This window comes from Numenius arquata, chromosome 1 (genome assembly GCF_964106895.1).
Source record: "Numenius arquata chromosome 1, bNumArq3.hap1.1, whole genome shotgun sequence".
Taxonomy (NCBI): domain Eukaryota; kingdom Metazoa; phylum Chordata; class Aves; order Charadriiformes; family Scolopacidae; genus Numenius; species Numenius arquata.
Window position 1 is genome coordinate 27,803,057 of NC_133576.1, and position 12,505 is coordinate 27,815,561.

Genomic DNA, 12,505 nt, shown 5'->3' on the forward strand with positions numbered 1-12,505 from the left:
AAGAGTAGATGGGGTTTTTTTGCAACTGTAATTTATTTGGTAAGAAAAAACACTTTAAACTTTCTTAGGTGAGAAGCGTGCAACAATTTCCATAAGTGTCCTTGATTTTAAGGAATATCACTCAGTTCAGTCTTAAAGCTACCACTTTTCCACCCTATCTTTTATTCTCTAGCTTTTAGACTTCAGAATAGAAAGAAGAAAAAGTGATATATAATGTGCTGGTTTTGAGTGCACCCCCTTCATGTTAGAATGTTGCTCCTTTCTCTCCAACTTGGGTTGGTTTTGTTGAGCTAGCTTCAATGAGTTGGCACAGGGTCATGCAGTTGCTTGAAGCAGACAAAATCAGTCTTTCTGGAGGAGAACTCCCTTAAGAAAAAGGTCTTGATGACTTGAGTGGAATTGATATCAAACAATTCAGACTTGACCTTTTTTCCTGGCTAACCGCTTTCTTCATAACACAAGAGCCAGCATACGTTTGGAATGAATAATACCATGTAAGTTCCTAAATTCTGGGCTGGCCATCACTGGAGAGTCAAACAATAACAGCAACCTCCAGGTAGCATCATTCTCAATTGCTCTGAGACTTATTTGGGAAAAATGACAAAATAATACTGTTTCTCTGATAGCAGACTAGTCTGAATACTGTACCTCCTATTTTGGTGAGATGCACATGCTCCAGTGAGTCTCAGTGAACAGAAGGGAAAACTAAAAAAGACAGGCGAGTAACATTTAGCAGTTTAACTGCCTATAATCTTACCATGGTTTTAACAGATGGCTTTCATAGTGTTGCTGTGCATTGCTAAAAAGCTGGCGTATAACCTCAGTGCAGTTAAATTCCAGTATTGCATTAAATACATGTTGTATTCACTATGTGGGAGTGTGTATATAAACATATTACCTGCTGGAAGATACATCACATGAAAAGTCAGCATTGACGATTCTTATGATAACATCATAACTCTCTTGGTATTAAATACTACTATATCTTGTTAAGACACTAGAAAGATTCCTGCCATCCATTCATACAACTGCTTTTGGTTTATTAACCATGCACCAGCCTTCATGCCCCTGGCCATTATATCCCAAGACAGACTTGTTTCAGAGAAAGAATAGGAAAAAAATTATTGAAGAGATCCATCTTTCTGCACAGCATAATGCTGTTTATATTTGTGCCTCCTGTAAGATATGTTGTTTAATACTTAAATGCTTAAATACAGACCTGTTGTCAGCTGCATGTGTTTTGCAGTCACTCAGTGGAGGAGATGTGATAGTCCTGTACAACAGTTAGGGAATAGCAGGGGCAGTTATGTACATGTCAGTGCAATCACACTGGTTACAGAAGTCTAAAACTTCCCATAGATGGAAGCTTTAATTCCTGTTATGGTTTCAAAAAAGGGAACTAGAGGCAGTAGACCAAAAGTAGACCAAAAAGCAGACCAAAAGGCAATAGCTATCTACCTGTCCTGTAAGTAGAAAGGAAGAGGATCTTATGCTGTAAAACTGTATCTGGAACTGAGCAAATGAGGCTAAGAAACACCGTGGGGGACACAGACAGTAGAAAAATAGATGGGATGGATATGGAGTTTAGAAAGACACACTGTATTCTTGCTACATATTTTTTTTAGTTATTACTAAATAGGCATTTTTCTACTTTTTAATTATATGTATATGTATTTAACTTGGACAACATAATTAAGTACATGGAGTTATCAGTATATTGGGGTGTGTGTGAGCTTAGGAAATGCATAGGGGACTTCCAGTCCCTGTCTGTTAGGTTTAAGAGGGGAGTGCAAACTTATAAAACTGTAGCAGAAGAATCAAGGAAAAGCCTGAGGGATTCCCTTTCAAGAAATTGTAGTGAAAATGTCCCCCAGACTTTTGATGTCTAGGTGCTTCTTGTCTCCAGCTTTACGGCAAGCCAGTCCTGGCAACCCTTCCTACAAAGCTGGCAGCCGTGTTGAGAGGCACTGTCACAGAACGTTACCTCTTCTGTAAACAGTTTTCAGTGGAACCAAAGCCACCCTGACATTATACAGAGAAATTGCAACTCTGCTTTCTTTTAAAGGTCTAACTGATGTTGTCTTGGGAAGACAATAATCATTTTCCATTATTTTCTTTAAAACTGAAACTAGATTTCCAGTACTATATTCTGTTTCAAAAATTGGAGACTGAACTGAAGAGATAAAAAATGTCATGGTCAGGGAAAGTTGGCAGAAAAAATAAAGTCAAAGAGGGATTATGTGGGAGTTCAAACACGCTGTAGAAACACCAAGAGAAAAACTGAAGGAGGAGATCGTGAGCACTGTTGCTGCTCACATTGCTTTCCATTCATCTGTTTTCCTTTCTTATTTTATTTTCAGAATTTCGCACTTAGTTTCTGAAGCATAGAAAAAACATATCCGCTTCCCTAAATGTCATCTTAATTTCAATCCAGTGAATTTAATTGGAAGTAGTAGCCAGTGAGTTGAAAACAGGTACAACCTCAAACCCAGTGCTAATACCACTGGGGCTTGGTTTATGGGGAGAATTCATTGCATGAAGCTCAGCAAAGGATCAAGACTAAGATCATTAGTTAGGCTGACTTGAAGAATTTGGAAACTGATTCTACCATGACCCAATTTGAATGAAGCCTGCCCTGTGAAATTGCACATAGGCAGGGAGTAAAGTTATTTGAAAGACTAGAAAATTTTCAGATTACTGGGCCATTTGAATAAAAGAAATCATCTTTGTGAGAGAATTTGCAAGTCCAGTGATATCAGAAATAACAGGGTGACTAGAATATCTAACGTCATACTTTTTTTATGTGTTAAAATTCTCTAAACAACTTGCAATAGGCGAAAAACCTAAATCTAAAATAGGTAGAAATTCCTATATTTATTAATTTTAACTATTTCTATAACTAGAAATGCCACTAAATAAAAAAGACTATGACACATTGTACTGTATTTTGATCATGCAAAGAAGGTGCTGTCACTGTGTGAGAAGGGCTGACAAGGATTCATATGAGGAAAGAAGGTAGGAATAAAGAGGAATAATGTATTCATCTATAGCTGAAAATCATGTTTGATTTTTTTTGATAATTCAATTGTCCCAAATGTGAATTCTCACCTTGCCAACTCAATACGAGACAGAAAATGAGAAGAATAGCTCTAAATAGAGAATAATGAAAAGAAAGCATTCATCATTTCAAAAGGACTAGAAAACAGCAAGAATAAATCAGACAAATCAAGCATTGTGGTTATTGTTTTACAGTGTTATGCTTCTTTACACCTATTATTAATTGACTGACAATTCCTATTTATGGTGGGATACCCAGGTAATTTGGATTCAAAATGAAAGATGCTTGCAATAAAGGAGTTCAGGATATACTGCTGAGAAGTGGCTACTGATTTAAGGAATAACTTATTGCTGGACTCAGAAAGCTAGTTGCTTGCTCTTTCTTCCTTTCTTTCTTCCTGTCTTCCTTTCTGCCTGCCTGTCTGTCTGTCTTATTAAAAACTAGTAAATGAATCTTAACTTCCACCCAGGATTTTAGCTGCCATGGTAGTTGAAATCCCAAATCACACTGACATCCTGATAGCAGCAGAAGTGTCACAACGGGAGGCCTTCGTTCAAAGGTTTGAAATTACTAACGCACATTCTGGTGAACAAATATACCTGTGGTGACATTTATGAGTAGAATCTATTCAGCATGAAAAATATCCAACTAAGTTAATAGTATGGCTGACAGAACTTGAATAGTAGTTTTAAGCCTATGTATCTTTGATTTCATTAGTCTTAAATCTTGAAGGACTTGCAATTCTGTAACATATTGTTTGAAGTTATTGTAATTTTAGGTATTACATGAAATGTTTCTTTTTATGTTTCATGTGTACCAGTTGTACTTGCTCTAGACATGCTATACAGTCTATTGGTAAGCATTGTATGCGTTCATAGAACATTAACTTTGACTTTCAGCATAATATACAGATAAGACAATCCTTCACTTAGCCGCATGATCATCATATTCCAAAGAAGTTGCTATAAAGGCAAGAATAAAACATATATATATGGTTTGTAGTAAACCTATTATTAATTCATTTCTTTTCTGTTAATAGTCTTGAAAGATAGCCGTGCCTCTGCAAACACTGTTGTTTCTTTTAACATTTTGTTTCTTTTGGATTTTGACTGTGTGTTAACTCTGCTGTTCACTGGATAACAGCTGTTCTCACTGAATTGGTTGTTTTGGTGTCATCCTCGTCTGCACAAGGATTTGTTTGCTGTCTGTTTTCTTCTGGAGGCATGGTCTTACTCATGGTACTCCAAGAAGTTTACATTTTGTGGACACATCCTCCTATGTCAAATTTTCATACAAATGAGATTGCACTGTCTCTACTAGTTTTACATATGAAAAGAAAATAAAGGAGAAGACAAAGTTGCCTCAGTAAACTTCTCCTCCATCGCAATTTGCTGAGTACTAAGGCATGCCAACAACAAAGATCATCAATATCAACACTTTATAACCAGGTATAGATTTGTATCATTAAAATAAATTCAAATTTTGAGCAAATGACTTGAATACTGAAATTGAAAAGCACTCAAAGATGAGTAGATATAATCTGTATGCAGACTATTACACCATTTAACAAAGGTGAAGCAGTAGATAAAGATTTGACTGATAATGAAATCAGTTTTATTCTCTGTTCCAGCAGAGAAGCGACAACTTAGACTGTCAAAAATTAAAACAAAAACTAGAGGTGAGTTACTGATTTATTAAAAATATACTTAAGAAATTACAAATAGTTTATTAGGCAGCAAAAGGTCATAAGAAGGGGATCAATTTACAAACTTTGTTCAGAAATACAAGGGTCACTCAGAAAGAAATATTGCAAACTTAAAAGGAGCTTTACTTGCTCATTAGTGATTTGATCATAGAATACCTGAAAACACCTAAAATATGTATTTTTAACTCAACTATAATCTCTATTTCAATAGGATGACCATGAGCCAGAAACGTGCCCTTGAGGCCAAGAAGGCCAATGGCATCCTGGGGTACATCAGAAAGAGTGTGACCAGCAGGTTGAGAGAGGTTATCCTCCCCCTCTACTCTGCCCTGGTGAGGCCCCATCTGGAGCACTGTGTCCGGTTCTGGGCTCCCCAGTTCAAGAAGGACAGGGAACTGCTGGAGAGGGTACAGCAGAGGGCTACAAAGATGATTAGGGGCCTGGAGCATCTCTCTTATGAGGAGAGACTGAGGGACTTGGGTCTTTTAGTCTGGAGAATAGAAGACTTGGGGGGGATCTGATCAATACTTACAAATACTTAAAGGGTGGGTGTCAAGAGGACGGGGCCGGTCTTCTTTCAGTGGTGCCCAGTGACAGGACAAGAGAAAAGGGACACAAACTTGAATGTAAGAAGCTCCACCTAAACATGAGGAGGAACTTCTTTACTTTGAGGGTGGCAGAGCACTGGAATAGGCTACCCAGAGAGATGGTGGCGTCTCCTTCTCTGGAGACATTCAAAACCCGCCTGGACAAGTTCCTGTGCAACCTGCTGTAGGTGGACTTGCTCTGGAAGTGGGGTTGGACTAGATATCTCCAGAGGTCCCTTCCAACCTCTATCATTCTGTGATATAACAGAAAAGAGAGAAATTCATCTCAAGCAGAGACAAATGCCTAAATATCTTAAAAGAAATAACTTATGAAAATATTAATTATTAAATGGGAAGAAAATATAACAACCTCTGAATTGCTTCTGGGAGTTATAATAATATAGGACTCAAAATTACTTTAAGAGATTATCTTAGTCTATTCAGTGACAAAAAATTACATGTATCTAACCTTTCCCTGTGGATTTTTTTTCCCAAGTTATGAACTTGTTCTGGTATTACAACATTTATTGTTAGAAAATATTCCTTCCAATGTCCAGCATACATCTTTGCTGTAGATGAAAATTACTTCTTGTTGATCTTCCCCAATTTCCTGGAAAATGATTGATTACCAGGGTATAGTGCCATTCCTTTATCAGAAAGGAAGTCCTCCTCAAAATCTTCTCTTTGATGGACTAAACAAGTACTGTTTTTTTCAGTCTTTATTCACAATCATATTCAATGATGAATTTGCTCAGTAGTGAAAGCATAGGCTAATCTCTATAGCCTGTGAAATTATTTTAAATTTATCGTGTAACAACTAATATTCCTGTCATTATTAAGACTGTGACATACATTGGAAATGATTGTTTAATTTAATAGGATTTTACAAGCTAGAAAATCTTTAAGGCTGGCATAGTAATCTGTTTTCTTAAATCTAGGAAGAATAGAAGTTAAATTTAAGATATAGTAGAGAAGAAAACTCAGTAAAGTAATTATATAATATCTGAATTCCAATTCTGCAGATTTCCTGACTTTTGCAATATTTTAAGCTCCTGGAAATTTGGTAAACAGGATTGTAATGGTCTTTTATGGAGGAGGTTCCTAAGAAAACTAACTTGTTCTGGGATTTCCTTTATTTACTCCAAAGTATACTAGGTATTGTGAAGTTAATGATGTGGCAGTGTATAGGTGAAAATATTAATTCTGCATTCAGCGCTTGCTTTTTATACAATGTGCAAGATAGCAGTAACAAAAAGTAAGGAGGACATGCATGGAGAGAGAATGAGGTTTACCAAGCCACAGAATACACAAACTGCTTAACATCTAGGCATTTTCATTAATTGAATATTGATGCTGTGGCAAAAGTCAAGCTTTACAGTATAAATTCATGTCACTAGACATTTTTGTTCTCTCCCAAAATGTTTGACAAATTGTGGACATACTGGAAAATCTATTGATTATTTTTCCTTTGGTCTTGTTTCATATCTGCTACTTCTTTCCTAAAATGTTTTTGAAGTCTGTGATTCCCACTTGCTTTTTTATGAGTGCAGATTCAGCTGAATATTACAAATACATTTTTTTTTAAGCAGTGCTGTGAATTTGTTGTTAGATTGCTGACTTGTGAATTTATACCTTGGAATTTTGTCAGTTATGACATATACTCTGTGCAGTCCTTCCTGAACCTCATGTCCTTTCTTCTGGAAAAGTTAAAAAAAAAATCCCCTTCTGCAGATGAGATACAAAGGGCATTTACAAGAATTGACAACTGCCAAATGAGATGCTGCAGGTTGGCAGGCTGCTTCTCTAATCTGGCTTGATTTGCTAGTGCATCACTTGATCACCTTTTACAATAAGTATGGTAACCTGTACGTCATATCACCCAGCCTTTAGTGGTGGCTTTAGTGTATTCCTACAATAGTACATTACTAAGATATTTGGACATATAAAAAATTGGGTTTTTCCTGTATTTTTCTTTGCTATAGCTATCACTGAGATGATCTGCTCGGACCCGTTTAGCTTTCTGCTCTTTTTGTTCCTGATTTGTACTTTGTACATTTCTTCTTTGGTCCTTTTGGTAAGGAGGAGGTGGTGCAATGTAAGCTGGCTGCTGTTTATTCAACAGTGACCCCTAAGTTTCTCCATGCCTTCATCACATCTGCAAATTTGTTTGGTATAGCAGGCCAATGATTGTGTGCTTTTCCCAGAGTAATTACACTTTGGGTCAACTTCTGTACCTTTTTGATACTCAGCGTTATCCCTGCAGTGATGGTGTTTGCATTATACATTTCTCCCCTGCATCCTGTGGCTGCTGTGTGGGCACAGCCGGCCTCGCCTGACCCCTGGCCCACCATGTCAGAGTTCTTGCCAAGCTGCATCTGTATCGCCTTAAAGGAAAGCTGGAAAACTGTTGACTTGTGCACCTGTGCCTATTTTGAATATCTGAAGCCATTTTGCTGCTGCTGCAAACGTTACACGGTAAACTGAATCCTTTTTTTTCCTTTCTTTTTTTTTAAAATAGAAATAATTCTGGCAATTGATCGCTTTCTGCTTTTTTAGAGAAATGAGTTACACACTACTATACCATATCATCGAGTATTCAGCTATTTGGGCTACTCGTACTTTGAGTTTTGCATTTTACCTGCGCTAAACTTTGGTTGATGTAAGTGCTATCCCTCTGCTCTTACTCGCCCATTGGTATAATTCTGCACAATCTCAGCCTGCCTGGCTTTCTGGCAGAGTCTCTGCCATGTCCTCTCTCCTCTACAGATCTCTGGAAGGGTGTCAGTCTTCATAGTTGTCTGTGTATTGGGACTGAATTCTATTTCTTGCCAAATAGTGTGTCTCTATATTCAGTTGTTTCTGGAATATTTGCTTATGTATCTTCTTATTTTCAGGTAGGAACTTGTTTTCTTTCAATTCTATAGAGATCCATTGATTAATCACTTGTTAATTATCATTGATTAATCAATGATAATTAAGCAGGTCATATCATGCCTTTAAATATTAATCATTTGCATATATGAATATTTAGTCTAGCTTAGATATTACTATCTAGAGTAGATTAATTATCTGTGGTCTTTACTCTTAACTCCTATAACTTGCACACTGTTTTTCTCTAAAACATGTTCATAATTTTAAATCATTTACCTGTATCTTTTTAATTCATTCTGTGTCAATTTCTTTTTGAGCTGCAGCATTGATACTTTTGAAGTGAAACTGCTTTCCTTTTTTTCTTTTTGTTCTTCCCTGTGCTGCTTAACAGCTTGTGTTTGGGTTGGCTACCCACAGCTCAACCCTAGCTGTCCGGTTTTCTGAGCCACCCCCATTTTCCCCTTTTTAACTTCTAGGGAAGGCATACTGAGAAGTGGATGTTGGACTTCTGATGCAAATACAGTATTAGCATTTAGGCTGTGAATTTCTTTCACAACAAATACACCTTCATTCTGTTTCCTGCCTTAGAGAGTACTTTTGCCATTGAGAATTTGTCAATTTTATCTTGCTGTTTCTTTACTGATTTTTATTAATACTTAAAATTAATAACAGTCATTATAGTGCTGGTTTTTTCTCTCTTCACTCCTACTGTTTTCTTTTCAGATCTCTTTTACCCACAGTAGTGTATGTTGTTCTTTTCTTTTGAATCTTTTGACCTTCATATTATAATATTGGACCTCAGTGATTCAAAATCACTTCTTATATTTAAAATGATAGCCTGGATACTGTTGTACACCTTCTTGGAACTGCTGAAGCTCTTGGCACACAACTAGGTCTAGTGAGGATACACTGACATTTCTGCTTTAGGGAAAACATTTACTTTTCCAACACTTTGTCAAACTCTGTACCTATCATGCTATAGATAGAACAATTTAATTTCTTCCTGTGGCTTTTTTGTCTCTTGCTACTGCTTGAAGCTTGTTCCCCCGTTGATGGAACTTCTGCAGCACCTTGTTTCTTGTCCTGTAACTTTTTCTTTTGCCCTTTCTGGTGATACCAGAACCAGTTCCAAGATGCTGTCTTTGATACTTTCTTTACTGAGACTCTAGGACAAGTCAGTGTGCTGGATTTGCAACGAATCCCTCTATAATTTTTTTTGTCTGTTAGGCTTGTGTGATTTATATACAGTGCTGTTTTCTTTCTACTCCTGCTGTCATCATCTGCCTTAATAGCATAATTATGACGACGGATGCTATTATTAGTCTCTCATGCTTGCATAGTATGGAACCATTATCATCTCTGTGGAAGAAAGGGAACTGAATGAGGGAAACATATGGGTTTCAGAGGAAGAAGTCTATGAGTCACAGTAGTTTAGTCTTCTGTCTTTAACTTCTTAGACACCTCCCCCCTATAGTGTAAACTACCTTATGAAATTTCTGTGATGCTTTTCATATTGATTTCTGTGATATGAAACTATTCCTTGAATAGTTCAAACAGTTGCATCCAAGATTCTTTTTATTAAAAATCGAACTCTGAATCTTAATCCATGTTAATTATTGTTATCTAAAGATAATAGCCCTAAATAATGTATCAGTTATACTGTGGCTGGCTTCTCATGTGGCTTCTCATTTTGACTGCAAAATTCCTTTAGAGTGAATTTCCTCAGATGGATGACACATTTTAATTCTGAAACTATATCAATACAACATATATTTTATCTAAATATATATATTATATATATAATGTATCTTTAATATATATTGGGGGAAAAAAGGAAAGCATTCTTCCTAAGCCTTTAAAATAGGAATATGGCATTTTATTTCTAATAACATAATTCCTGTCATATAAGTAGTTTCTCTCTTATGCCTGTTTAATCCTGCATTAGTAAGATCCTATATCAATATAATGGAAGTGAAAATGTCCATTACAGAATATACTACCAGGAGTTTCTTTACTAGTTTTGAAGTTTTCTCAGATCCAGTGCTGATGGAAATTTGTCTCAGTTGTCAATGTTAAGCCAGATACCTAAAAAAGTCAATGAAAAAAGAAAACCCATACCCCAAATATTTTGGAAGGCATTTGAAAAAAGACATGTTTAGCAGATTATATAGAGAACCAGAGATTTGCTTGGAGGCATTTCCAAGATGCAACATATTTAGGTTGGAAAGAACACACAATTGATTTTAGTTAGCTTGAAGGTGCAATTGTTTGGTGCAAGTTCTTTGGACGGTGGTGGTAGGTATGAGACTGGCTCCCAAATGAGGAAACACACCTCATCTGTGAAGCACACTAGCATAACTCTGTCAACCTGTTACAAAGTCCACATTTCTTGCATTCTGTTAATGGGAGTAGTAGCTCTTCCTGTACATTTGGAGATGTTTTTACATTTTTTATCATTCCCTTGATTAGATTGGTTATTTATGTAATACAAATGCAATGATGATCCACTCAGTTATAACTGATTTAGAGATGATCTAAAGTGACTACTCCTAATGTCTACTACTTACAAGAAATGTTGTAGAATCATAGAATGGTTCAGGTTGGAAGGGACCTTAAATATCATCTAGTTACAACTCCGGGCTGAACAACCCCAACTTTCTCAGCCTTTCCTCATAGGAGAGGTGCTCCAGCCCTCTGATCATCTTTGTGGACCTCTGCTGGACTTGTTTCAACGAGTCCATGTCCTTCCTGTGCTGGGGACTCCAGAGCTGGACAAATTACTTAGGTGGGGTCTCACGAGAGTGGAGTAGAAGGGCAGAATCACCTCCCTTGACCTGCTGGCCAGGGTGCTTTTGATGCAGCCCAGGATGCGGTCGGCTTTCTGGGCTGCAAGTGCACATTGCTGGCACACGCTGAGCTTCTCATCAATTAACACCCCCAAGTCCTTCTCCTCGCAGCCGCTCTCAATCCATTCTCTGCCCAACCTGTATTTGTGCTTGGGATTGCCGTGACCCAGGTGCAGGACCGTGCACTTGGCCTTGTTGAACTTCATGAGGTTCACACGGGTCCACCTTTCAAGTCTGTCCAGGTCCCTCTGGATGGCATCCATTCCTTCCAGTGTGTCGACCGCGATATACAGCTTGGTGTCATCAGCAAACTTGCTATGGGTGCACTCAGTCCCGCTTCCTGTGAATTAAAACACTTTTAATGATGAGCAAATTTGTCTAAGCCTTAAATCCAGCCTCCTCTCTGTTTCTGTGGTTTATGTTATCTTGTGTTCACTAGCGCTGTTAACTTTCGGCACTCCCTTCATCTTTTACATACACTTGTTAAAGTTGGCGATCTACAATGTAGAAGTTCAGACAGAAAATGGGATCAGAGACAAGGATGGAGACAAGGATACTTATGATGCAGCTCAGGCAAAGACTAAAGGTCTAGACCTGACCTGAAATGCAACTCCTGGAGCAGTGGACAAAGGAGGGCCGTGAATAAAGACCCCAGGTAAAGCTGGTCAAGGCCATTAAGGTTTATTAGTGCAATGAAGACCCACAATTGTTCCCATATTTTCCTTATTCACCATTTTACTACGCATGTAGCAGTAGAAGGTCTTGTTGCCCTTAATGTCCCTTAGCAACTCTCAACTCTGACTGAGCCTTGGATTTCCTAACGCCATTGTTTGTAGCCTGTCCCTGTTCCCACCTCATATATAGTGCCTTGTTTTGATTGGCACTCTGCCTTGAGTTTCATGCTTAGCTAAGATGGATCTTCTGATATCTCCGCTTGTTTTCTTAAGTATTGGGATGGACTATTCTTGTACTCAGAGGATGTCATCTTTAAAAATCTGACAGTTTTTATGAGCTCCTTTGCCCTTCAGGGCTATCTGCCGCATAACCCCACCTACTAGTTTTCCGAGTAAGGTGGTAGCAGCTACAACTATGTGGTTTCCCTGTTCTGCACTTTGCTTTGTATGTGCTTTCATATTTGTTTGTTGTTTATCAATTTTTTGTGTCTTTTAATTCTGAGTGAAAATGCACGACTTTTACCATAAAACAACAAATGACACTGACATGCTTGGGTGGGAAACACCATTAGTTAAGTCAAGTACTTTCACCAGCAAAGCACAGCTGTCTAGGGTGCCTACATTTTACTAACTTATTTTTAGGCCTCCCGAATTTGTTAATATGAGCTTCCATGGTGTTATATATTTGTCTTATTTCCCTCTCAATGCTTTCATTCTGCAGTGGAAGCAAGACCCTATTTTTCTCAAGGAACAACATACACACT